Source organism: Microtus pennsylvanicus, chromosome 13, assembly GCF_037038515.1.
Source record: "Microtus pennsylvanicus isolate mMicPen1 chromosome 13, mMicPen1.hap1, whole genome shotgun sequence".
NCBI classification, from domain to species: Eukaryota; Metazoa; Chordata; class Mammalia; order Rodentia; family Cricetidae; genus Microtus; species Microtus pennsylvanicus.
The window spans coordinates 51,711,711-51,736,138 of record NC_134591.1 but is presented as its reverse complement, the minus strand read 5'-3'; the positions used below and the strand labels follow the sequence as shown (position 1 = coordinate 51,736,138).

At 50.1% G+C, this 24,428-nt stretch overlaps 1 protein-coding gene across 8 annotated transcripts in view; it reads left to right on the top strand.

Annotated features, from left to right (window-relative positions):
- Positions 1–18,417: 18,417 nt before the first annotated feature.
- The window catches only part of Ptprf (protein tyrosine phosphatase receptor type F), an 82,556-nt gene continuing 76,545 nt past the window's right edge, over positions 18,418–24,428 (top strand). For all 8 annotated transcript variants that reach the window (XM_075946620.1, XM_075946627.1, XM_075946624.1 and 5 more), the window contains exon 1: positions 18,418–18,538. The gene's annotated coding sequence lies outside the window, so the exon portion shown is untranslated. The remainder of the gene's footprint in view (positions 18,539–24,428) is intronic.

Below are 24,428 nucleotides of genomic sequence, written 5' to 3'. Positions count from 1 at the left end.
AGTTCAGGGGCAGAACACTAGCCTCGGACGCACAGGTTTTCCCCATTCCAGCCCTGCAAGAAGAGGAGGGTTGGGGAAACTTCACGGCTATGTGGACTTCAGTGAGCAAATGCCACAACAGCATTGTGTCCATCAAACTAATAAAATATCAGTTTTCATCTGTTTCTCCTAAATCAAGGTTGCTCATCATCTGTCCACATCTTTTCTATCAATGAGACAGTTCTACTAGATTCCATACATTTTTATTTTTTTATTATTTATTTATTTAGTTCGTTTTTTTGAGACAGGGTTTCTCTGTAGCTTTGGAGCCTATCCTGGAACTAGCTCTTATAGACCAGGCTGGCCTCGAACTCACAGAGATCCACCTGCCTCTGCCTCCCGAGTGCTGGGATTAAAGGTGTGTGCCACCGCCTCCCGGCTATTCCATACGGTTTTAAGGGGTACAGATTTCCCACTCCATTCTTCCTCTGGGCCCCAAAAGTATGTGATGTCAGCCTGTAGACCAGTCTATTTCTTTTCTCTAGCCATTGTGGTTACTGAGGAATTAGCACATGACTGAGAGGGCCAATCAGAACTTCTCTAAGAATCTCTCCCTCACAGTCCCATCAGAACTGTAGAGAGTGCTCTTGGCCTCTGCGAGTGCACGCTGAAGATCCTAGTGGCCTCTCTCTGTCCACGTGAAGGACTAATTTTGCAATAAGGAGAATGAGAAAGTCGGGTGTGGTGGGACACACCTGTAATGCTCCTGGCATTCAACACCATCATGAGCTACATAAGGAATTCAAGACTAGCCTGGGTTCCATAAAGCATTTCTCAAAAAGAAAAAGGTTTTAAAGTAGAGAGAACGAAGCCAATGAACGAGATGATCTAGAAGATGAGCAGAGATGAGCAACGGGGAAGACGGAGGAAGGTCCTAAGGGGTCCTCCGCTTGCGGACCCAGCCACTGGGAAATAGCCTAACTTTGAGGGCATTTCCTAAAATATTGTCATCTGCCAATCTACCGTTTTACCTTGGTTTAAGACTAGCTGAAATCACATGTTTCACTAGCAATAGGTAAGGAATCTTGGGAAGTTATTGGCGTGAGGGGCTTTGGAGAGAATGCAAAACATTGTACCGAATATAATTATTTCTCTGTAGCAAAGATCAGGAGTAATTTGAAAGAAGGGAGAGAATATTAACCATATGGAGTCAAGATCTTATTTCCAGTTACATCCCTTCTTAGATCTTGACACCCTGATATTGAGTAGTTTGTATGCAAGAAGCTCTCCGGTGATGTTCTACTCTAATTACAATATTTTATTGTTTTATAATCCTTAACCTTAAGACTACGAGGCTTGTTGATTGTCGAAAATTGTATTTACACACTGTAAGTTTGGTATAGGAAATTGAACTTTCCATCAACCTCGTAATATTTAACCTACTGAGCGTCATATCAGTGATCTTATTTAAAGCGATACAAAAGTGAAGTTCCTGGTGTTAGGAAGAACACTTGTAAGGTTTCTTCTTTCTCTTTGTATAAACATGCAAGAACACAACTCAGTAGTTAGAGTTCTTGCCTGGCATACCCAATGCCCTGGGTTCAATCCCTGGCACCACATAAACCGTGGGTGGTGGTATAAGCCACACACGTGGGACCTGGAGACAAAAAGACTAGATGTTTAAGGTCATCTTCAGAGTCTAAGTTTGAGGCCAGCCTGGGATGCTTCAGAAATGATCATAAAAAAAAAGAAAAGAAAAGAAAAGCTATGCAAGAAAACAAATATTAGGCCGGGGAGTGGTGGCGCACGCCTTTAATCCCAGCACTTGGGAGGCAGAGGCAGGTGGATCTCTGTGAGTTCGAGGCCAGCCTGGTCTACAAGAGCTAGTCCCAGGACAGGAACCAAAAGCTACGGAGAAACCCTGTCTTGAAAATCCAAAAAAGAAAAGAAAAAAAAACAAATATTGATTGTAACAGAGTCCTATTAAAACTACAGCATAGGTCCTGAGAGACAGCTCAGCAGGTCAAGGTGCTTACTGCCAAGCCTGACAACCTGAGTTCAGTACCAGGGACTCATGTGGTACAAGAAAAAAAATCAATGCCTGGAAGTTACCTTCTGACCTCCGCACCTGTGTCTCGGTGTGTGTGCCTCCCGCACCCCCAAAGAAGATAAATAAATAAATGTAATTAAAAAATTTAAAACATGAGCTGGAGAGATGGCTCAGAGGTTGAGAGCACTGGCTGCTCTTCCAAAGGTCCTGAGTTCAATTCCCAGCAACCACATGGTGGCTCACAACCATCTGTAATGGGATCTGGCACCCTCTTCTGGCCTGCAGGCAGACACACAGATAGAATATTGTATACATAATAAATAAATATTTAAAAAAAAAAATTTAAAACACACTGCCAGGCAGTGGTGGTGCACACCTTTAATCCCAGCACTCAGAGGCAGGCGGATCTCTGTGAGGTTGAGGCCAGCATGGTCCACAGAGCAAGTTCCAGGACAGTCAGGGTTACACAAAGAAATTCTGACTCAAACAAAACAAAACAAAATTTAAAACACAAAGCAGAATGTAAGCTGTTTCTACTATTTTATAAAAACAACACGTTGCTCTGTCAATTCCGGGAGTCATGGATAGAATTCTGGCTAATATGCCTTCCAAGGAGAACGACAGGGGAGCATAGATGCCCAGTGTTCTGGACAGTGCACCCTCTCTGGTGTGGCTGCCCCCAGAGAGCCTTACTACTGCCTCAAGCTTAGCACTAGCACTATTTCTAGGGTCCCAGGATGCTCCTGTGGTCCCCTAGTTAGTATGGGACCGGACCATATGGGATAGGTGATAGCGAGTCCTTCCCTGTGCCGGAGCCTACCTTCCAGAAGCCCGGAGAGGCCCCATGGCTGTCCTGCCGTCATTCTCATCAGTCATGAGAGTTTAACCCCAACTCCAGATCCCTGACTTAGTGGATTCCAAGTGGCCTGGTTGTTTCTTCAAACATAGAAAAGTCCTAATCCTTTCCTAAGAAAATAAAAAGCAGAAAGTCATATTATATCCTTGAAGCCACCCCCAATCTGAACCGCATACAAGTGTTGCCCCGTCACAAACCAGCAAATTCCCCTGTGGTTACAATCCCAAACAGGCTAAGGCACACCCTGTAGTGGGGACATTCTTGATTGGGTCATCTCTGCTGTATCTACCCAGCTGCCGTCGTTGATTTCCTCCCTGGAGGTTGCGGCTGATGGGCCGGATCATCCTCTCTCGTCCGTCCGTTCTGAGTAGCTGCGGAGGCAGGTGTAAGCGTTAACACAGTGGCCACCGTGTGTGGCTTCTCCTGCCAGTGTTCTTTACCCCTCAGTATGTTTTTCAACACATCTCAGACCTCATGAGGGAGCTCGTTGGCTAGATTCACTGCTGTGCTTGAATCTGGTCACAGCTGATGGCAGCCATGTTCAAAACGTCTAGAGGACTCCACGCGAAACGTGAAAGTGTGCTATAAAGAATCCATACTACTAACACTAACTAGAGAAGAAAAAAAAATCACATCTAAAGCAGGAGAAAACGTACGATGTTGTTGTTGACTTTTGACTTGAGGGTTCATTGTAATTGGTGTGACAGTGTCCCCAACTGTTGGAGCAGCACTTTGGTGTTAAAGGCCATTCCCTAACATCTCCCACTGGACCCAAAATGCCCACATGCTCAAGGTCAAAAGCAAAAAGCCTTCTTCCAGCCCCGGCCCAGCTCTCTGGTTTGGGGTGTTGCTTGGCCCCTCCTGTGGTACCTGCCTCCCGTGGCACAGGCTCTGAGCTACAGGCTCAGTTACACCTGGTTTCACTCTAGAGCAGGAGGGGGACAACCACTTTGTAGAAAGAACACCATCATCAAGGACACATTTCCAAGGTTTCCCGTCCATCCCCTCTGGTCAAGAGCCCTCTGAGTTTGTATCTGATAAGGAGTCCAATGGTCTCATGACCCTTTGTTGCTTGGTATTGGGTTGTTTTTTTTTTTCGTGGGTGTTTTGTTGGAGGTTTTATTTTGCTTCTGTCTGTTTATTTTGAGATAGGGTCTCACTATGTAGCCCTGACTGACCCAAAAATCACTGTGTAGACCAGTTGGCCTCAAGCACAGAGATATGCCTACTTCTACCTCCTGAGTACTGGGATTAAAGGCATGCACCACCACTGCCCAGCAGTCTTTCTGACATTTCTTGAGACAGGGTCTCATACTAAGCCTTGACCTCACTGAATGAGTTAGTCTGGAAGTCCAGTGAGCCCCCACAGGTTTCCCTGTGGCCTTTCCCCAGGTACCACCTGCCTAGTTTTTTTTTTTTTAACATGGGTCCTGGGGAATTGAACTCAAGTCTCCATGCTTGCAGGGCAAGCACTTTACCGACTGAGACATCTCTCCAACCCCAAGGTCCAGCCTTTAACTCATACTAGTCTAAATTCCTTTGAATATTGTTCCTACTGTCCTAAGCTAGACTTGAAACCAGTCTCTACACACCATGAAAATCTCCAAATACAAACCCAACTTGCCTGTTCTTACACTGTCTATACACAGGAGGATCCCCTAAGAATCCTACTCAAAACCGAAGTTCCCAGGGCTGGCGAGATGAGTCACAGGGAAAGGCACTTGTGGCCAAAAGATCTCCAGGCCCCACATGGTAAAAGAAGAGAGACAGCTCTTGACAATTGTTCTCTATCCTCTACACACGCTAAATAAATAAACGTAATTTGATTTTTAAGATCAAATCCATGCTCCCCCCGTACTACCATCCCCAGAGGCAGTGGTCATACTTTTCCAGTTCCTATCCATCCCCTCCTCCATCTCCCTCCCTCTACCAGCTCCCAGCTTCCCCTGCCAGGCTGGCTCTGCCTCTGTTTTGTATATCAGCATCCTGCCAGCCAGAATATACCACTCAGCAGAAGAGAAGCCAGCCAAAGGGCACTTTGCTCAACAAAAGCCCAGTCATTAGCTAAACAGCGAAACTAACCAAATATTGTTCCTGGAGTGTGTCCTGGTGAGCCTCAGCTTGTCCTAACACTCCACACGCAAAAGCTGGAAAAAGCTGGAATATATCCTGCATCAATCGCCGCCCCACAAAAAAAAAAAAAAAAAAAAAAAAAAAAAGACAGAAAAGCAACTAAAACTTAGATTCCTCTTCTCCCAAATCCTTCTCTCTGTTCCCAGCATGTGACCTGCAGAGGCCTATTTAAGAGTTATTGCCGAGAATGGGACAGTGTTACTCCTTTGCTGACTTTCCACACTCGAGCCTGTATTTGTTTCTTTGATCTCTTGGTGCTCACTGCGGTGATAGGAGCATACTTCAGGCTAGCCCACCAATTTCTGCTAGTCCTACAGCTGGGGTTACAGATGTGTACCCCTGTGTCAGGCTTTTATGGAGGTCCCTGGGCTTGAACTCAGGTCCTTATGCCTGTAAGGCAAGGACTTTCACCTGATGACCCCTCTCCTTACCCCCAAATTATTTTGAATTTTAATGAATTGCAATTACTTTTTATTTAAATAGCCACATAAGATAGTGTCTATGGTGCTGGCTCAACTGCGGCTTAGTTCTGCCTCTGACAAGGAGCTGCTCCGAAAGCAGAGTAGGTGGAGGTTATTTTAATCTTAGGCACCACAACAGACCTCTCTTTTTGGGGGAAACCCCCTTCTTGAGACAGGTCAGTGTAACAGCTCTGGCTATCTGAAAACTCACTTTGTAGACCAGGCTAGCCCCGAGCTCACAGAGATCCGCCTGCCTCTGCCTCCTAAGTGCTGGGATTAAAGGTGTGCATCACCACGGCCTGCCACAATTAAGTTTCCCTTTCTCCATTGGCTACAGGAAGCTTGGCCACACACACAATGCACCTTCCCATATATACCTTCGTGGGGTGTTTTTTATGCAGTGCTAGGGATTGAACCCTGGGCCCTTTGCACATGCTAAATATGTTTTAGGACATCTCTAGACCCCATGTAACCTTTGGCTACATGTTATCATACTCATCATACTCAGTCCATTCTCTTTCCTACTTTCATCTTTCTGTTTTGGTATTTAGGACAAACACACACATGCATATGCATATATATGCATGTCTGTGCCCATGGAAGGCAGATGTGTTGGATCTCCTAGAGATAGACTTGCAAGAGGTTGGTTGTGAGCCACCTGACATAGATGGTGGGAATCAAACTCAAGCCCTCTGGAAAAGAAGGAAGCGCTCAAAATCCCTGTGCCATCTTCCCAGATCCTGTATTTGTTCTGAGACAGACTCTTTCTGTGTAGCCTAGGCTGACCTGAGACTTACCACGTAGCCTAGGCTAGCCTTGTATTTGTGCTAACCCTCACACCACTGCTTCCCAATTGCTAGGATTGCAGGTGTGTACCACCACACTTGGCTTGTTATATTTTTTAAGTCCATAGTTCAATTATTTTTGGCAAATTTATAAAGTTACTCAGTAGTCAGCACAATTTATCTTAAAACCACTTACATCACCCTGAAAAAATTTCCAGTCAGTTGCCGTCGATAACCATGGTTGACCACTGTCCACATTCTGTCTGTAAAATGTCTTCTTCTGGAAATTTCCACATAAACAAAATCACATACTATAATTTCCCTTTATAAAATCTTCTACATTTCTTAGCCAGGCATGACAGTGCAGACCTTTAATCCCAGCTCTCAGGAGACAGAGGCAGGAGGATCTCTGTGAGTTCAAGGCCACCCTGGTCTACATGATGCGCTCCAGGACAGCCAGAGCTGCATAGTGAGACCCTGTCTCAAGAACAAACAAACAGACATTAAAACATTTCTTCATTTATTGTGTTTGTGTGCATTGTGTGTGCACACGAGTGTGCCACAACACATTCAGGTGGCTCACAACAAAGGCCGGAGGACAGCTTGTGGGTTTCAGTTCTCTCGTTCCGTCACGTTGGACCCAGGGGTCAAATCAGGTTGGCAGGGTTGGCAGCAAGTGCCTTCACCTGCTGAGCCGTCTCAGCAGACACCTCCCTTGGTTAAGTACCTTTTTTTCCCCCTTGAGGAGTGAAACACGGGGTCTGTCGCCTGCTAGCCTCTGCATGCTGAACCATGCATAAATCCCAAGCCCATAACATGTTTGTTTACATCGCATTTCTCCCCCTGAGTGTGTTCCTCAGCTTCCTCCTTAGCCTTCATTGCCCATCGCCTGCTCCTTTTATTGCTGAAGAGTTCCGTGTGCTATGGATGTGCTACATTTTATTCAGCAATTCACCGAATCATAAACATTGTGTTGCTTCAACTTTGTGCCATTCCGGCTGCCTGTGCTCTGAGCTTCAACATATCAATGCTGCTATAGGCATAGGCTTTGATTTCTCTGGAGGAAATACCGGTAAGCGATGTTGCAGGGTCACGCGGTAAAATTACATTGAAAATCTGACAAGTTCCTATTCAAGGTGCTGTGGCACTTTCCACTCCCATAAGCTATACATATGTGGAAGGTTCTAGTGTCTCCGCGCGCTCATCAATGCTTGCTATTGCCTGTCTTATTGATCAGAACCATCCTTGTAGGCGAGAAGTGATATCTCACTGTGGTTTTATTCCTGTGCCGGAGGTTACATCCAGAGCTGGTGTGTGTGTGTGTGTGTGTGTGTGTGTGTGTGTGTGTTGAAATAAGGGCGGCAGGGCTGCGTCCCCGGCACCCGGCTGCCCCCACGGCTAGCTTTACTCGAAATAATTACACGGAAACTGTATTCTTTTAAACACCGCTTGGCCCATTTCTATCTAGCCTCTTCTAGGCTAGCTCTCGCACCTGGACTAGCCCATTTCTAATAATCTGCTGTAGCTCACCAGCTGGCTTACCAGGAATGATCTTAACCTGCGTCTCTCTGGAGTGGGAAAATCATGGCGACTCCCTGACTCAGCTTCCTTCTCCCATCCTTCTGTTCTGTTTACTCCACCCACCTAAGGGTGGGCCTATCAAATGGGCCTAACAGTTTCTTTATTGCTTAACCAATGAAATTGATATATGACACTCCCACATCATGTGTGTGTGTGTGTGTGTGTGTGTGTATGTACAAGGCAATCATTGTATTGAGCAAAAGCCCCAGCCCCTTTGCTTTGCATTTACCTAATGACTAGCAATGATGTTGATCATCTTTTTTTCTCTCTCTCTCTCTCTTTTAGACAGGGTATCACCGTGTAGCTCTGGCTGGCCTGGAATTTTCTCTGTAGACCAGGTTGACCTCAACTCATAGAGATCCGCCTGCCTCTGCCTCCCTAGTGCGGAGACTAAAGAGTGAGCCACTACACACACCCAGAGGATGGTGTTTTGTTTTTTTCAAATTTAAAAAGCCTTTAGACTTTATAAAGTCTATTTTTCTTTTCTTATTGTGCCGTTGTCATCAGACCTAGGAGCTCTTTGCCTAATCAAAGTCATGAAAACTTGATCCTGTGTTTCCTTAGGGTTTTGTGGCTTTTGTTCTTGTGCTCGTGTCAGATTCGTTGAGCGTATTTTGGTGCAATTCTAAATTCACATTTTGCTTGTGAGTATCCAGTTCTCTGAAAGCCATTTGTTAAAATAGACCGTCCTTTCCGCACCAAATCGCCTTGGCACCTTTGTAAAAAATCAATTGGCCATAAATATAAGGGTTTCTTCCTAGACTCTGGATTCTGTTCCATTGACTTGCGAGCTTGCTCTGAGTCCCACACGCTCCTGATTACTGTCCTTGTATTCTTTTTTTTTTCTGCGTCTTCATACACTTATCTTTAATTTTATTTAACTGGGAAAATATATCATTCCCAAATTGATATTAGCCTTTGGCAAAAATGTAATTGAGGCTTCCTAAAAATCAAACCATCAAGGCCTCTCTTGTGAACATCATTGCAGAACCATTAAAGGGACGACAACCATATTCTTATTCAAACAAACCCCAAAGGGGATCAAGAAAGGAACAGACATCTACCCTTGCCACAATAATCGGATTTGCTGATTCTCAGGGAGCAGGGAAGACACACTGGTAATTAGGAGGCAGTTAAGGAATTATTTCCCTTCTCACTGTAGCTTTAGAATGTACTAGACTGGAGAAGCGAGGTCTGTCTTTGAGCTGCGAGTATGAAAGTATTTTATTTAGCAGGCTCAGGAAAGAAACCAATAAGAATAACAAGCATTGAAAAGAAAGCCCTGTACGGTGAGCCCGCGCCCACTCAAGCTTAGGAGGAGGAACGGCGCCAGCACCGTCTCCGACTAGAAACACCTTTGAGAAGTGGTTCCATTCCCAGCACTGCTCACCTGTGGATGCACCCTGCGGATGGGACGAGACCGTGAGAACTGACTGGGAAAACGGAAGGGCCCCAGGGAGGTAGTGCTTACCTTGACAAGGAAGGAAGGAATTTTTCTGTTCCGCAGTTGTTTGAAACAAGGTCTTGCTCTATAGAAACCCTGGCTTAGAATTTCCAATATAGCCCATGATGGCTTCAAAATCGTGGCAATCCTCCTGCCTCGGGCTCTCAAGTGCTAAGATTACAAGTCTGAGCTACATGAGCTAGGGAAGAATTTTCTGAAAATGAAAAACTCTTGTGTTGTGGGGGTGGGGAGGACTGAAGGACTGTAGAGGAGAGAGTGGGAGGAGAAGGGTAAGATGGTTCAGCAGGTAAAGATGCTTTGCCGCCAACCCTGATGACCTACGTTCCATCCCTGGGCCCCACGACGTAGGAGGAGAGTCTGTGTGGTGGAAAGAGAAGCACCTCTGGGCGAGATGCCACCCCCTTAAGTCGCCCTTTGGCTTCTGCAAGCACACCTAGGTTCACACGCCTCCCCACTTAAATAAATATGTAAATGTAATTTTTTAAAGTCTTTAAAATAAAAAGAAGACAAGAGAGTAGAGATAGCTTCTCCTCTTGTCCTTCTTATGGTTTTAAAACAGTTTTGTTCTACTATCCAGTCTGGACTCCCACTTGTGGCAATTCTCCTGTGTCAGCTCTCAAGTGCTGGCATTACACGTGTATGTCACCATAGCCAGGAGAGCCTTTTCTTTTTGGTCTCTGGGATACCCTAGTTATTACCTCAATGTCGTATTCTGTCCACATTGTGAGTCGTCTTTTAAGTCGCATTATCTGGATCTGGGGCGTGGCTTAGTTGGTAAAGCTCTTGCCTAGCCTGCAGGAAGCCCCAGGTTCAATCCTCAGCATCACACGAACCTGGTGCGGTAGTGCGTGCCTGTCATTTCTGCACTCTCTAGGTGGAGGTAGGAGGGTCAAGAGTTCAAGGAGTTACATGAGAGCCTTTCCAAAATCAATCAATTAATTAACAGAAGAAAAAACACATGGCTCTTCTTTGAAGTGAGTCACACGATAGACCATGATCAGGAGATGGTCTTGGGGGGAATAAAGGAGGTGACGGAGTAGGGAGCTGGGGCTCAGGGACAGGAGTGGTATTTTCTGGAGATGGGACAGCTTCAAGTTCCAGGTGCTGACCAACAACAAGAGATGACTCCTTTCGGCAGAGCTTGAGCCAGGAACTGATGGAATAGGAACGAACGTTAGACTGGATCGTCTTCGTGATGAGAACACTATTAAGAAGACATAGCTGTCTAATTTTGGATCTTTTTAAATAAAAAGTTCCCATGTTCAGTAGCATGCTCCATGAGATGCCTAGCCTTCCTTCTGAGTGCAGTTCTCAACCAGTGAGTCGCAAACCATCAAAAAACACATAGTTCCAGTAGTCTTAGGAACCCCCAACCATGAATTTATTTTTATAGTCCATAATTCTAATTTTGCTAACAAATGGTGTCTTAGTTCCTAAGACCATCTGAAATCTGTGTGCTCTGTCGGTTGCAGCCCACAGGTTGAGAATCACTGTTCTAGGTGGTGTGCAGTGGCTTGGAATGTCCATAACTCACGAGTGAGGCAGCAAAGATATCACCCACATTCTACATTGCTCCCGTTTTATATAAAATCAACTGATAAAGATCTCAAAGGAAGGCTTCTGCTTCCCTGTTTAAGTTAGATGAAACTCTCCTACCTCGGGGAGAAGTAACCTATATGAGCTTTTTTCTTTGTGTGTTTGTATGGGTGTGTGGTGTGTATGTGTGCCCCTTCACACACGTGGAGGTCGGAGGACACCTTTCAGGGGCTAGTTCTCTCACACTGAGATCACCAGAGTCGCATGACAAGTGCTTTTACCTTATGAACCATCTCAGTGGCGCCTACATGAAATTTTGAAGTGTAATTTATACCAAATATATTCCAGACACCTTTTTGGCAAGGATCCCCTCTCTTGATGTTGGTCAGCCCCTGAAACGTGAAGCTGTCCCATCTCCAGAAAATACTGCCTTCTTCCCCAAACCCTAGCAGCTCCCTGCCCCTCACCAGGTCACCTTTATTCTCTCCCGAGCCTGCCTTTTCACTCAGTTCCTTTGCTCATATATATATGAGTTCCTTGTCTCATCATATAGCCAGGTTGGCTTCAAACTCATGATTGTCTTGCTTCATTCCTGACGGCTGGGATTGCAGGTATTCGCCTCCTTGCCAGTTTACCTGAATCCTTTCTGAAAGGAGATAGGAAGGGGGAGGGAGAAAGGCAGTAGGCAGAGAGAGAGAGAGAGAGAGAGAGAGAGAGAGAGAGAGAGAGAGAGAGAGAGAGAGAGAATAAATCTTGGTTGAATGAAGGAATCGGGAGAGCCAGATGGCAGGAGCCTGAAGCAAGCAGGGCTTTTCCGTGAGGCTGCAGAAATAATGATCGGGGAGTGGCGTGGTGTGGAGAGTGAGAAGGCACTGCCCTGCCGGCCTCTGCTCTGTGATTGTGGAGTAGCAGCTTCCCCTGGGACGGTTGCTTCTTCCTTGGTTAGGCAGGAACTCGAGGGAAGCTTGTCTGAAGGGGCCTGAGAGTTTAAGAGATAAGGGAAGGAAAAGCAGTCAGACTCAGACGAGGCATGGGGATATGCCAAAGGAGGTTGGTGGGGGGTGACAACTTGGGCTTTCGTCGAGAGTAGTTGGTTAGCCAGTATATGAGACGGGGTGAAATGGCCTTGTAAATGCTTCTCCAAACCGAAGCTATTAGAAGCTTGATTATGCTAATTCTAAACCCATCAAATCGCTTCTACGCTCTAGAACCTAGGCTGTCTCTGATTAAGTGCTTTACAAACACGATTCCACGTCCCGCTTCCAGTTCTGCAGTTTTATCCCCTTTCACAGAAGGGGAAAGTAAGGCTTGGGGAAAGGAAGGGATTGCTCTGCGGAGTCATTCAGACCCAGGTCAGCATTTCTTGAACATCAGGCTCCCCTTCAGTAGTCTGGCCTGTCCTCACTGAGTCTCTGGGTGCTGATGGCAGCAGATAGGGAGCCTTGGAGAGCTTGGGGTCATCCAGCATAATGTACCTGTGCAGCTTCAAGAGGCCCCTCCTGGCTTCTGAACCCCTTCACTCCTATCACCCGATGTTTCCCTAGATTCCACTCCACCTTCCACAAAAAGACCAGGATCCCCAAAGATAAGAATTCCCAGGGTGATGCTTACTGTCTCGTTGAGCAGCTGGTCAGCAAGAACTCCTCCTCTAGCCATAGGGTGTGGCTCCTTGCGCACACTTTAGGTCTTCCAGCCTCCCAAGAAGCTAGGTTCTCTCCCTGTTTCTCGCCGTCTCTCTCCCTCTCCCCCTGTTGCTTGCACTTAATTCACTAATTCATTCCTTCAAAAAACAAAGCGAAATCAGTGCCACTTGGTTGCGTTAGCACAGATAGGAGAAGGCAGGAGGGCTCGTTCAGAGCTGGGTTTTTGCCAGGCAGATGAAGATGAAAAGGTGGAGAGGCAGAGGAGCTTGGATGATTGACAAGAGTGTCATTATGAGTTAGGCTTTGGAGCCTAAATTGGACATGGAGGAGAATGAAGGAAGGAAAGAGAGGATGCATCAGGAGATGCAGGGGTCACCAGCAGGACAGTTTGATGAGATGGCAAGGGGCAGCAGGGGATGAGGACAGGGCCCAGTGTGTACTGCGCAGGAAGGGGGTCTTGGAACGAGCATGTAGCTCAGTTGGTGGAGCGCTTGCTTGTTTTGAGTCTGAGCCGTAGAACCGCCCAAACTGGTCGTGGTGGTACTGGCCTGTGATCCTAGCACTTGGGAGGTAGGAGTAGGAGAAGCAGAGGTTCCAGTTCATCCTCAGCTGTGAAGAGAGTTTGGGGACAGCATCAAACCCAGAAAAAGATGAAGGTGGGGAGAGAAAGATTTCACATGACTTATAAGAGACGAACATTGTGATGACTAGGTCTAAGAATTGGTCCATCTAATGGACATGGAAGTGACTCAACGTGGCAGGCAGCAGGAAGCTGCCAAGGCTGCTGGGAAGTCGACCAGGCTGAACATGGAAGCACAGCCCCTGGACTTTGCAAATTCCGGGCCGTTATTATAGGGACTGGGGAACCCATATAATGCCAGGTGCAGCAGTGGTAAGACGAGAAGCAGAGACAGGAGAATCGCCAAAAGCTTATAAGGCAGCTAGTCTGGCACGCGTAGTGGTGGACAAGAAGGGACACTGTCTGGAAGGCAAGGGCAGACGCTCCCCTGATTTCCACGCTCCTCTGCATTCCCCTCCATACCTGTAACATACACACATTATACACACGCAGAGTGGATAAGAAGAGGAAGTTAGTGGAGTTCCGAACCTGAACTGCAGTGGGCCCAGAAGCAAGCAAGAGATGAAGGATGAAGGAGTTTACTGGGAAGGGGAGCAGGGAAGTGCCCAAGTTCCCCCCACCCTGGAGGGGGTGTGAATTCAAGTTTCCTTCAGGGCTGGAGAGGCTTGAGCATGACAGGGAACAAGGTGTAGCAAGGAGGATGCAGAGGATGAGGAAAGAGGGGAGCAAAGCCGTAAAGGAGCCAGGTGCTCTGTGAGACAGCAACTGCCAGTCCCCTTGAAACCGTAGGGATGAACAGGAAGGAGCAGTTGTGGGTGGCTTCACTTGGTGATAAGGACATTAGGGAATCCTGCTAGGGTGAGGTCATCAGCCGCTTGTTCCATTGAGAAATTAGCTCCTGTATCGTGCATCCACCACAGTGACTCACTGGCAAGGAAGAAAGACATTAGCCAGGCTTTGTGCTCTAGGGCCCCAGCCTTTTTCTCCCATCAGTACCTGGGAAGGGAAGCTGGCAATCTGGTAGGTCTGCCCTCTGAGCTCTTTCTGATATCTGAGAGGGGGCAGCACTGTGATCCAGGGGCGGGGGAGCTGGCTGTCCAGATGCAGGAGGTAGGTAAGCAGCAGCGTTGTCTACCCTCAGCCCCAGGAAAGCGGCTGTGGGTGACCCAAAACGCCAAGGACTCAAGGCTGCAGCTCTGTGAAGGCTGTATAGGAGGAGCTGCCTTGAGAGAGCCTGGGATGAACAGGGTATGGTGACGGGTGAGCGAGGCCTTGAAGATTGAGAGGGAGGGGTGAAGAGTGGATACCCCATTACGGCAGTGGTTACTGTTTATGTATGTGTTTTAAATCTCTTCCTGCATGGCTCAGGAGCACAGATTCACCAACTCTGGGGCTGCCCAAACCCCCGGAATGCTTGAACTTTTGGCAAGGAGAGGGTAAGACAGCTGTGAGAGTCAACAGAACTCTGGCTGGTCTGGTGGGGGGGGGGGTGTACTCAGGCTGAATCTAATTTGATTTCAACCAACTAAGAGATGTACTGACGTCATGAATTTGAGGAGCATCCAGGGGGCCCAGGCTCTGGACAAAGGGTGACTAGGGAGTGAGAACTGACATCTGGTGCTCCCTCACCCTGCACCCTGGGGCTGGAACACAACAGACACAGAGCTGCCACGAGACATCGCGCGGCCTTCAATATGAGCACAAGGACATGCCTCCCCTCCAGGTCTAAGAGCAGGGCAGCAGGGCAGGTCCACATGGACCCTGTGCTCAGAGTTTGGCAATCTGGTGTGAGCCCTGGCTTCATTTCTTTATAAGCCATCTAGGCCTGGCCACTTGAGATCTCAGATCTCTCTCTCTCTCTCTCTCTCTCTCTCTCTCTCTCTCTCTCTCTCTCTCATCATGTAGCCTCAGGACCTGAGTCTCTGATTTTATTTCTGGAGTTTCTGTGCAGTTCCAGGTCCTATACATGCTGAGGTCAGAACATGGGAGTTCCAAAAATCTTCTGCCCTGCCTTCATATATACTATACCAATTGGGGAGTAACAAATGGGTGAGAAATAGGATAGAGAGAATAGCTTGAGGTTTTGAGATGCCTGCGGTGGCCCCAGAATGCATCTCTGGGTGACTGAAAGCAGAAGCCTAGTTGGCTTTAGCAGTGAGTGGGTCTGCCATTTCTAGGCACGGGGTAGGGGTAGGGCAGGGCTTCTGCACTGCTACCTTGTGAGTGTCACACTCACTAAACCGGGCAGACGTGCAGGGCCACCAGACAGGCCTCACACCGACACTCTAGGTGGTAAGCTGAAAAGACAGAAGACACGAGCCCCTCTTCCCAGAGATGCCAGGCCCAGGAAGACTGAGGTGTGGAGGTCTAAGCCCTGGAAAGGGAGCTCTTCCTCCACCTGCTCTTCCATATCTGGTGGCTCCTTGTAAACAGAAAGGGGAAAAAAGCATCTTCACTTTTTAAATATTCTATACCAGGCACCTGCTGACTGTCGGTCCCCTTGCTGGCCTCTGGAATAGGGCAGGGGATGAGGCACAGCCTGCCCTTGCGGAACCTACAGTCTCAGCTGAGGAAAACACGTACAGAGGAAGACTGCAGAAATAACTAACCTAGTCCAAGGCTTAGGTGTGACTTCCGGGAAAAAGACAGGGTCCTGCGACAATTCACTCCCGGAACAGCAAGTCTGGGGATATGGGATGAACATAAAATGACGTGTAAGAGAGTTTAGGTCAAGTTTGGCTTTATGTGGGCTAATGTCAAAGTCATAACCAATCGGTCAATCTCTCTCCATCCCCTCTGTCTCTGTCTCTGTTTCTTCACACACACACACACACACACACACACACACACACACACACACACTTTACAGGACTGATGGCCAATTGGGAAGGAAGAGCTGTATTGTATTTCTGGACCAGTGACTGAGGTCCTTGCCTGAGGTGAATGGGGACAGACCTGAGATGTGAGAGATGGGGGTTCTATTTATCTGGGAGACAACTAAGACCTGCTGCGGAGAAGGCTCTTGGCATAAGGGTCTGGAGCTCACAAGAGGTCCAAGGGCTGGAAGTAGGCAGGAGAAGGAGAAGCCTAGTTCAGAGCCCTGGAAATGAAGAGATACAGCAAAGTGATTGAAGAACCAGAAGCCATGAGGGACAATGGGAACCAGGAAAGCCAAGGGAAAGAGCTGTTTCCAGAAGTCAGCAAAAGCAGACCGAAAATTATACGCTTTTAAGTTGGGGGACTAAACAGTCAAAGTTCTGAAAAACAGACAAAATATATTTAAAGATGCATAAAAACTGCAACAGCTCTCCCACAGCACAACAAAATTACCCGTGGGTGAAAAACCACTGCCTGAGGAGTGTTCATTTTTGATCTATTTGTCATCTGGGCCAAATTGCCCAGATTCACGGGAGCCAGGCCTATTGCCTTATCATACACCAGGGGGCGCACTCGCACTGCTTGTGAATACAAGTCCAAGACAAAAGCAGGCTGGGAATTAGGTGTTACCCTGAACTTGATCCCTCAACTCAGATCCCTAAACCTAGCAGGTAACTGCCGAGATATCAGACTCTAGAAGCCTCAATTGTCCCCAAATCTTGTTTTTGTTTCTCATTTGATTCTAAACTCATAGGAGAATCAGGGAATCCCCACAAAAGTTCTTACCTGACCCTGGTAGTGGAGAACCTTTCATCTTCCCTTAATGGTGAAACCTCCTGTCGTGGGATTGGGCACAGAAAAGGGCTGGTGTGGCCTTGGATAACTTTCTAAATGTTTGTAGTAGAGCCTGGGCGTTGAGGAGCCTGAAAGCTCTGGTGCCAAGGCTGGCTCTTGTTTGGAGATTGCCGAGTCCCTATAAGGACTGCTGGAAATATAAATCTTCAGGTAGGCTATTGGTTTAGTGCAGAGCAGTCCCCAGCACTGCTCACGCTGGATGCAGAGACATGGAGACGCGCGCGTATTTGACTTTGATATGGTGATGTGAAATTCAGGTGAGACTGTGTATGTTTCGGCTGGGATGGCTGTAGGTAGACAGGAGTCTGAAATTCAGCGCCAAGGTTTATGCTGGACCTAGGTCTTGAGACCAGTCATCAAATTATCCCGATTGGGATTAGTATAGAAATTAGAGTGTTTGTTGGTCAGCCCCTGGGTGGGGCCGATGTCAGGTCAGCGCGGTGGAAGAACAGTGTAGAGATAAAGACTTGTGTGGTGTTTCCACAAAGCCAATCTTATCTTGCGTTGCACAATTGGATCAGGCTATTGTACTAAATGATCACGAAGGCGGGGAGGGGTATTGGGGTCAGCGTCTGTGTTAGGGTATTTTCTGTTTGTTTGCTTCTTTTCCTATTCTGGTGGCCTAATCCCAAGTTTGCTATTGAAATCAACAGTCCCAGGGTTGGAGATATGGCTCCGCAGTGAAGAGCACTTAATGGAGCAGAGGACTTGGGTCTGGTTCCCAGCATCCACATTGGGTTGCTCATATCCTCCTATAACTGTGGATGCAAGCGATCTGAAGCCCTCTCGGGCCTCTGCCAGCACCTGCTGTATGCAGAACGCGTGCGTGCGCACGCACACACATACATACAAAATAAATAAATAAATAAATAAATGTTTTCCCCAAAAATGAGAATTTCAGTCAGAAAATGTACAGACCTGGAATGAAAATAAACCAGTGACATTTTATTTAGGGACTCAGACTCAGGAAAGCATTGGGATATGGTGCGAGGGTGTGAGACATCTACCTTTGAGTTTAGTAGGTTTACTTGGGGGAGTCCATTCAGACCAAGGGTTCGGGCCTCTGTCAACATCAAGCCATGGCCAGATAGAAGGGATGTAGCCATTTAAGGTTAGAATCTCTAATTGGGGTCAATACACTATATGGTCGCAGATAAAAATTACTACTTGCTCTGGTTGTTAGGCAAATTTAGGGGTCTGGACTCAACCTTTGGTTCAAAGGTTGTTCTGGGCTGAGTATCAGATTTACATCTGTATTGGGGGTAGGGGGATCCTAGAGAAGTATTAGGTTCATGTGAATATTTGGGAGGGTCTGGACTTGGTGTCGGAGTTTGGGTCTATCCACGCTCATTTACTGAGGTTTAAGCTCAATCTTGGCGTTGCAGTCGGTTTAGACTTCGGGTTGGGCTGCAGCCTCTTTGGGCCTACAGCTTCACTCCTCTACAAGCGAGAGTGCACGAGGGGAGGGGCGGCGCCGGGGACGCGCACGGCAGGGGCAGGGACACGGGCGCGGGCGGGCGGGCGCGCGCGGCTGGAGCTGGCGCGGGAGCGGCGGGAGCGGTGGCGGCGGCGGCGGCAGAGGCGGCGGCTCCGGCTCCGGCTCCGGCTCCGGCTTCGGCTTGGGCTCTGGCGGCTGTGGCGGTGGCGGGAGCGGGCGACCGCGGCAGCGGCGGACTGGAAGCGGCGGCCTCAGCGGCTCGAGGGGGGACATGCAGACCGACGGCCCCCGGAGAGGCGGTGAGTGACCCCCGAGCCCCATTTGGGCCCCTCGGTGCGCGGCCCTTCCGCGCCGTCCCCGCCCTAGCCCCGCGTCCGTGGAGCGGAGCCGGGGGCGGGCCCGGGGGCGCCGGGAGGCTGGGCCGCGCCCCCACCTGCCGCGCCCGCGATCGCGGCCGAACCCCCGCCGCACCTGAGCCGCAGCCCGCGCCCCCCGTGCAAAGTTTCCCCGCGCCGGTGGGTGCCCGGTCCCCCACCCGCCGCGGTCGCGCTCCGGGGGCGGCCTCCAGCCACCCCCGCCGGCCCCGGGCGGGTCCAGGCCGCCTCCCCGTCCCACGGCGCCCCCTCCCCGCCGGCGGAAGAGCCGCAGCCGACGCCGGGTCTCGCGGGCGACCCGGCGCACGTGCGGCCCCGGGATGCGCGGGGCGCGAGTTGGGAGCCCCCCCTCTTTCCCTGGTCTCCGTGCGGAGCGCGGGCTGGGGAGGGACCGGGCGGGCGGTCCCAACCCCCACCCCGAGCGGTGCCCCCAAGGCCCCTGAGCCACTTGTCCCGGGAGGACGGGTGCGCTCGGACCCGCTCCGAAAGTTCACTCAGTCGCCTCCCGACGTCCCGCCCGGTCCCGTCCGGTGCTGGCGTGCCTGGTCCCCAGTCTCTGCGCCCGCGTCTTCGTCTCGGCGCCTTTCTCAGTTTCCCTAGGTGTCTCTGTCTGCCTGTGTCGCCCACTGCCTCCAGATCTCATTCCCTGCGGTCCCCGCGTGTCCAGCTGTGGGTCACTCTTCCCTCCCAGTCTCTGTATCCTCTCCCCGAGTATTGACTTCTTCTCCCCGGGTCTCCCTGTCCTCTCGCCCCAGGTCTCCGTGTTCCCTCTCCGGGTCTCCGTGTTCCTTGTCCCTGGGTCTCTGTGCCTCCATGTCTCTTAGCTCCTTCCTTAGGTGTCTCTCTGCTTGGTGTCTCTGTATCCCCTCTGTCAGGCCCCCTCCCCCACTTCTCTGGAATGCGGCCCCTCTGGTTCTTCTACCCCGGGAGGGGGAGGGGCTAGCCCTTCTCCCCATTTCACCCCCTCCCTCTGCAGGGCCCCTGACTTGGAGCCGGCGGGATGGGAGCCCTACCTGTCCCTAGCTGTGGAATGGGAGGGAGGACCACCCTAAGAGCAGCCAGGCAGGGGCTGTGGGTGCTGGATGACCAAGGGTTGTTGAGGAAGGCTTCACTTCTGCTTCTGAAGGGACAAGAGTGGCATCCTGAGTGACCTGGTGCTGGCTCTGGCCTGAGAATACAGGGCAGTGTTCTGTGGTGGGATGGCAGTTCCTGGATGAAGGGCCCAGTGTGGGATCCTTTGGGAGGCCCCAGGAATCTGATAGGATCCAGAGGAGAGGTCTGACAGGAAATCTGAGCGAGTCTGTGTGGCTTCTTATTAACTCTTGCTTCAGGGAGTGTGAAAATCCCTGTTTTTACTGATTGTATAAATCTGCCTAGGGCTTCAACGACTCCTCAAGAACAACCCTTCATTCTCAGCCAGGGCTCAGGCCACACACCCCATAGGCCCCCCCCCCTTCCCACCTCCATTCCCATTCTCAGCTCACCCTCCCCGCAAGGAGCCCCGGTGCAGAAACTTGCTGTGCTTGCACACTCACAGCACACCTGTGCACCTGCACACTCCGCCTCGGGCCTTCTTGTGCACATATTTCCCTTCCGTTCCAGTTCACTTTCTTCGTGGTTTTGTTTTCCTTGAGTTACAGTGTTCTTCTTCCCTTCCTTCAATGAGGACAGTCTTAATAGGATTCTTCCTTCCCTTCCTGCAGCTGCTGAACCCCCCCCCCCATCCAGTCTCAAGTGTTTAGGGCTATGGAAGGAGTTCTTTTCCATAGTTCTGGGTGCTGGAGAAACAGTTTCCCAGGAGGTGGGGTGGGCTGCAGCAAGGGTAGACTGGCTGAAAACTCTTCCTTGCGAACTGTATGGACCTGCAGCAAGATAGCGTCCTTGTTGTTTCCTGCATTCTCTGCACTCCCTCCCGGCCACCTGTACTGGGAGTCAGTCTGAGGTCCTCCGAGTCAGTCTGAGGTCCTCCGTCAGGGAGGTAGTCCTCAGACCTTAACTGCTACAGCAAGGAGGCCTCTTGGGGGTCTCAGTTTTAGTTCCCTGGAGAGAGGGGCTGGTAGTCAAGGATAGGTGGGCCCCAGGGCTGCCGTGAGAGGCCGAGAGAACCGTGTGGCTGGCTCTGCAAGGCCGCAGTGGCAGTGGCTTCGTGGGAATGCAAAAGGGATTCAGTAACCTGCTATCGACTGCTGACGGTGTGCCAGGCACAGGGCTAGGCACTTTTGGCTTGGCAGTCTGGCTTCCTGTGGGACGAACAGCTGTCCAGAAGAGGAAGCTCATCTCTTTGCAGCTGCTGAGGTGGGAGCCTTAGCCACATAGAGCAACTGCCGTTCCAAGCTGAGGTTAGAAGATTGGAGGAGTCCGGGGGCTGCGGGTTCGGGGTGAGACGATTCACAGGGGGACTCCGAAGGGGCTCTCTGAAGTGGGCTTAGATAGGTCAGTAGGAGTTCGCCGGTTGAAAAAGAAAGGATGCCGCAGAGGAAGGAGAAGACTGAAATATGAGCAGTTCTGGAAATAACGCAGCGGGAGGGCCCTTGCCTGGCACGCTTGAGGCCTGGACTTGGTTCCCAGCACTGCAAAATTAGTTAATTAAAAAATGAAACAATCTGAGTAATGGTTGAGATATGTTCATAGACAGCCACAGCAGCTCCCAGAGCCACGGATGTTCTGTGAGGTACCTGGGAGAGACACCCGTGGCTTAACGTTTGGGTGGAGGCTGTGGGTCATCCTACAGGTTTCTTCACTGGAAGATGGTTCAGGGCTATGGAGAATTCTGGGTGGAGACAGGATTCCGAACGAGGGTGCTGCGTGCAGAAAGTCTGGTGAGAGAAAGGTGGCCTGGAGAGGAGGGGCACATGGCCACTGAGAAAGCACCTTGGACAGGACAGGGTGGTTCGTGGGATGTGGAGTGAGGAAGAGGAAGGACTTCACTGAACTCCTGAACCAGGGACCTGGGGAGGAAAGCCCAGGCCAGGCAAATGTTGAGCTGAGGCCCCATGTGTTGTCTGTGAGGCACTTGGGTTTTGGTTGAAGGGGTTGAGTGTGAAGAGGTTTTGTTTTTTTTTGTTGTTGTTGTTGTTTTGTTTTTCAAGACAGGGTTTCGCTGTAATTATAGAGCCTGTCTTGGAACTAGCTCTGTAGACCAGGCTTGCCTTGAACTCACAGAGATCCGCCTGCCCCTGCCTCCCGAGTGCTGGGATTAAAGGTGTGTGCCACCACCGCCTGGCTTTAGTATGAAGAGTCTTAAGCCAGAGGATACCAGGAATTACATGGGAGCTAGGAGCGATGCTCTCTCAGGGAAGACAGCTGTCCGCAGCAGCCAAGAGCTGACTTGGAGTATGAACTGGAGTTTGAGTTGACCTTGAACAATTTGCTAACCATCTCCGGACCCCATTTCTCAAACGGGTGTGATAAAACGCACACCTCATAGGGTTGTTGGGGGGATCAAAGACAAACATGAAGCGTTTGGGACAGGGCCTCACATCTTGTATCGTCCCTCAGCCCCTCAGCGGTAGCCGTTGTTTTCACGTCATCAATAAAAGTGATAAAATGCGCTCCTCTGTCAGAATCCCCGAGTCACAGAGCTGTCTTTGGGAACACACAGTGTCCAGGCAGAGGCACCTGCCTGCCGTAGCTGCTGCTCTGAGCTGGGGGCCCTTACGGATGGGATACTCAACCAGGCGGGAGCAGCTACCTTGTCCCCCAGCCTCATCTTCTTCACTGATGGAGCTGTGTGTTGCCCCCGTGTATTTGACCTTCAGGATACTGGCAGGTGTGAGAAGGCTGAGGTAGGGCCCTGGAGAAGAGAGCTCTTGAGGTGAACAGAAGGGGATTCTGAGAGGCAGCCTCTGCGGTGTAGTACCCCACTTCCTCCCAGGATTCTTTTCTGCTTTTGCCTCCAAGGTCCAGATGCACCAAGTCTCGGTGCCCTGGGCCTCTGGGTCTAAGAACTCCAACGTTCTTTCCTTGGCTGTGTATAATCTGCCGCTTCTGGAGACTTTTTGTGGTGCAGCCCCAGGGCTGCCTGGAGGTTGCTTCAATCTATGCCTGTGCCCTGGGTTTCTGCTTGCTCTTCCTGGTCCCACTGGTGGGCCGGGCTTCAGCCTGACAGGTGACGCAGAGCCCTACTGGGGCCGGCCAGCCAGGTTGGTGCAAAGGCCTTCTACGTGATCTTGGTCATGGCTGTTACCTAAGCCTGGTCTGAGCCCTCTGTGGGGGTTGTACCCGGTGTGAATTCTCCCTGAAATCCTATCCAGTTAGGCCCTGACTGAGCAGCTGCCAAGTCTACCTTCCAGACATCAATGCCAGTTTATTTTCCGGGTAGCTGGCCAGCCTGACTGTTGTAGGTTTTGTCCCCTGTGGGTCTGGAGTGGTTCTGGGGGCTGCTGCTGTTGGATCTGGAGGTGACTTGATAGTCCGTGTTGGGGCTCTTTGATCCAGAGTACTGTTCTAGAATACTACCTTGGACTGCTCTGTGTTCCTTGGGGGGGGCGGGGGTCTTAGCCTTGGGATCCTGTGTTTCTGAGACCTGCTTCATGGCCATTCTGGGCCTTTCTTCAGATCTGGATTCTACTTTAGGTAGGGTGTCCCAGTCATCTGCAGGAGGCCCAGAGCTGCTGGCATGGTCTTGGGTGTGATACCATTGCTTTGAACACTACCCCTCTGCCTGGGTTCCTGAGCAGCGGTGGTGGAGCTAACAGCCCATGTCAAGCATTGTGAGACTGGGTGTGCAACTCGAGACAAACGGGCCTTTGAGTTTGCAACACGGAAGCCGGTTTCTCTGGCCAGACCCGCTTGGCAGCCTGCTGCAGAAGCAGCGGCCACTGGGAATGCTGTGGAGAAATGCAGTGGGTAGGAGCCCATACTGGCTGGCATCCTGAGGCCCAGGGCCTTCGGTTCTGATCTGGCTGGGGGTGGGTGGGTCTAATGAGGCCTTGGGTGAGTCAGTGGCTTTTTCCAAAGGTGATTAGTCTAAAGTAAGGACAAAGGGTTAGAAAGATATCTGGGCAGTTAAGAGCATTTGTTGGCTGCTCTTGTAGATGTCCTAGGTTTGGTTCCTAGCACACACATGGTGGCTCACAACCATCTGTAGCTCCAGTTCCGGGAGTCTGATGCCCTCTTCTGAATTTGAGCACCATACTTACACATAATTGTTACGCATACATACACACATACACATTGAGTAAACCGTAAGCCAGTTAAAGTGAGGATAATTCCCTGGTGTGGAAGTTACTCTGTGGATGGTAGTGAGCATTGGGCCTGGGTCAGTGAGGATGTTCCCAGCTCCCCTACAGTTTTCTGCTCAGGGATGAGCCACGGTGGGAGGGCGGTGGGATGAACGCTGCTGTGAGTGTGGGGTGAGGCCCTGAAGGAGCATGAAGTGGGCTGCAGCATGCTTCAAGTGGGCACTAGCAGAGTAGCTGAGCTAGTGATGAGGTGATGTGGGCGTGACTAAACCCTGCCCCCTCACCTAGGACCATGCACATGCTGGTGAGAGCTCTGTAATGGTTTTAGAAGGAAGGGGCAGGGCTCTGGCGCTGTGTGTGCCCGCGGAGGAGGCATCCAGGGGCACACCTTCATTTAAAAAAAATTACAGAGAAGCAGAAAGTCAAAAATAAATACTGCTCCTGAAGTTTCTAAGGCTGGTGTGTGCGCTGGGAGTGCCCTGGCTGGGCTGCTTCCTGGGAACTCGTGTTCTCACCATGTGTGGACTAAGCACCTACTATGTGCTGGGTTCCTGTCAGGCGAGCCAGGCAGGTGTGCCTGTGTGTTTACTTAGCTTATTTTAGTGACTCGGAGTCATGTACGTAAATAAATA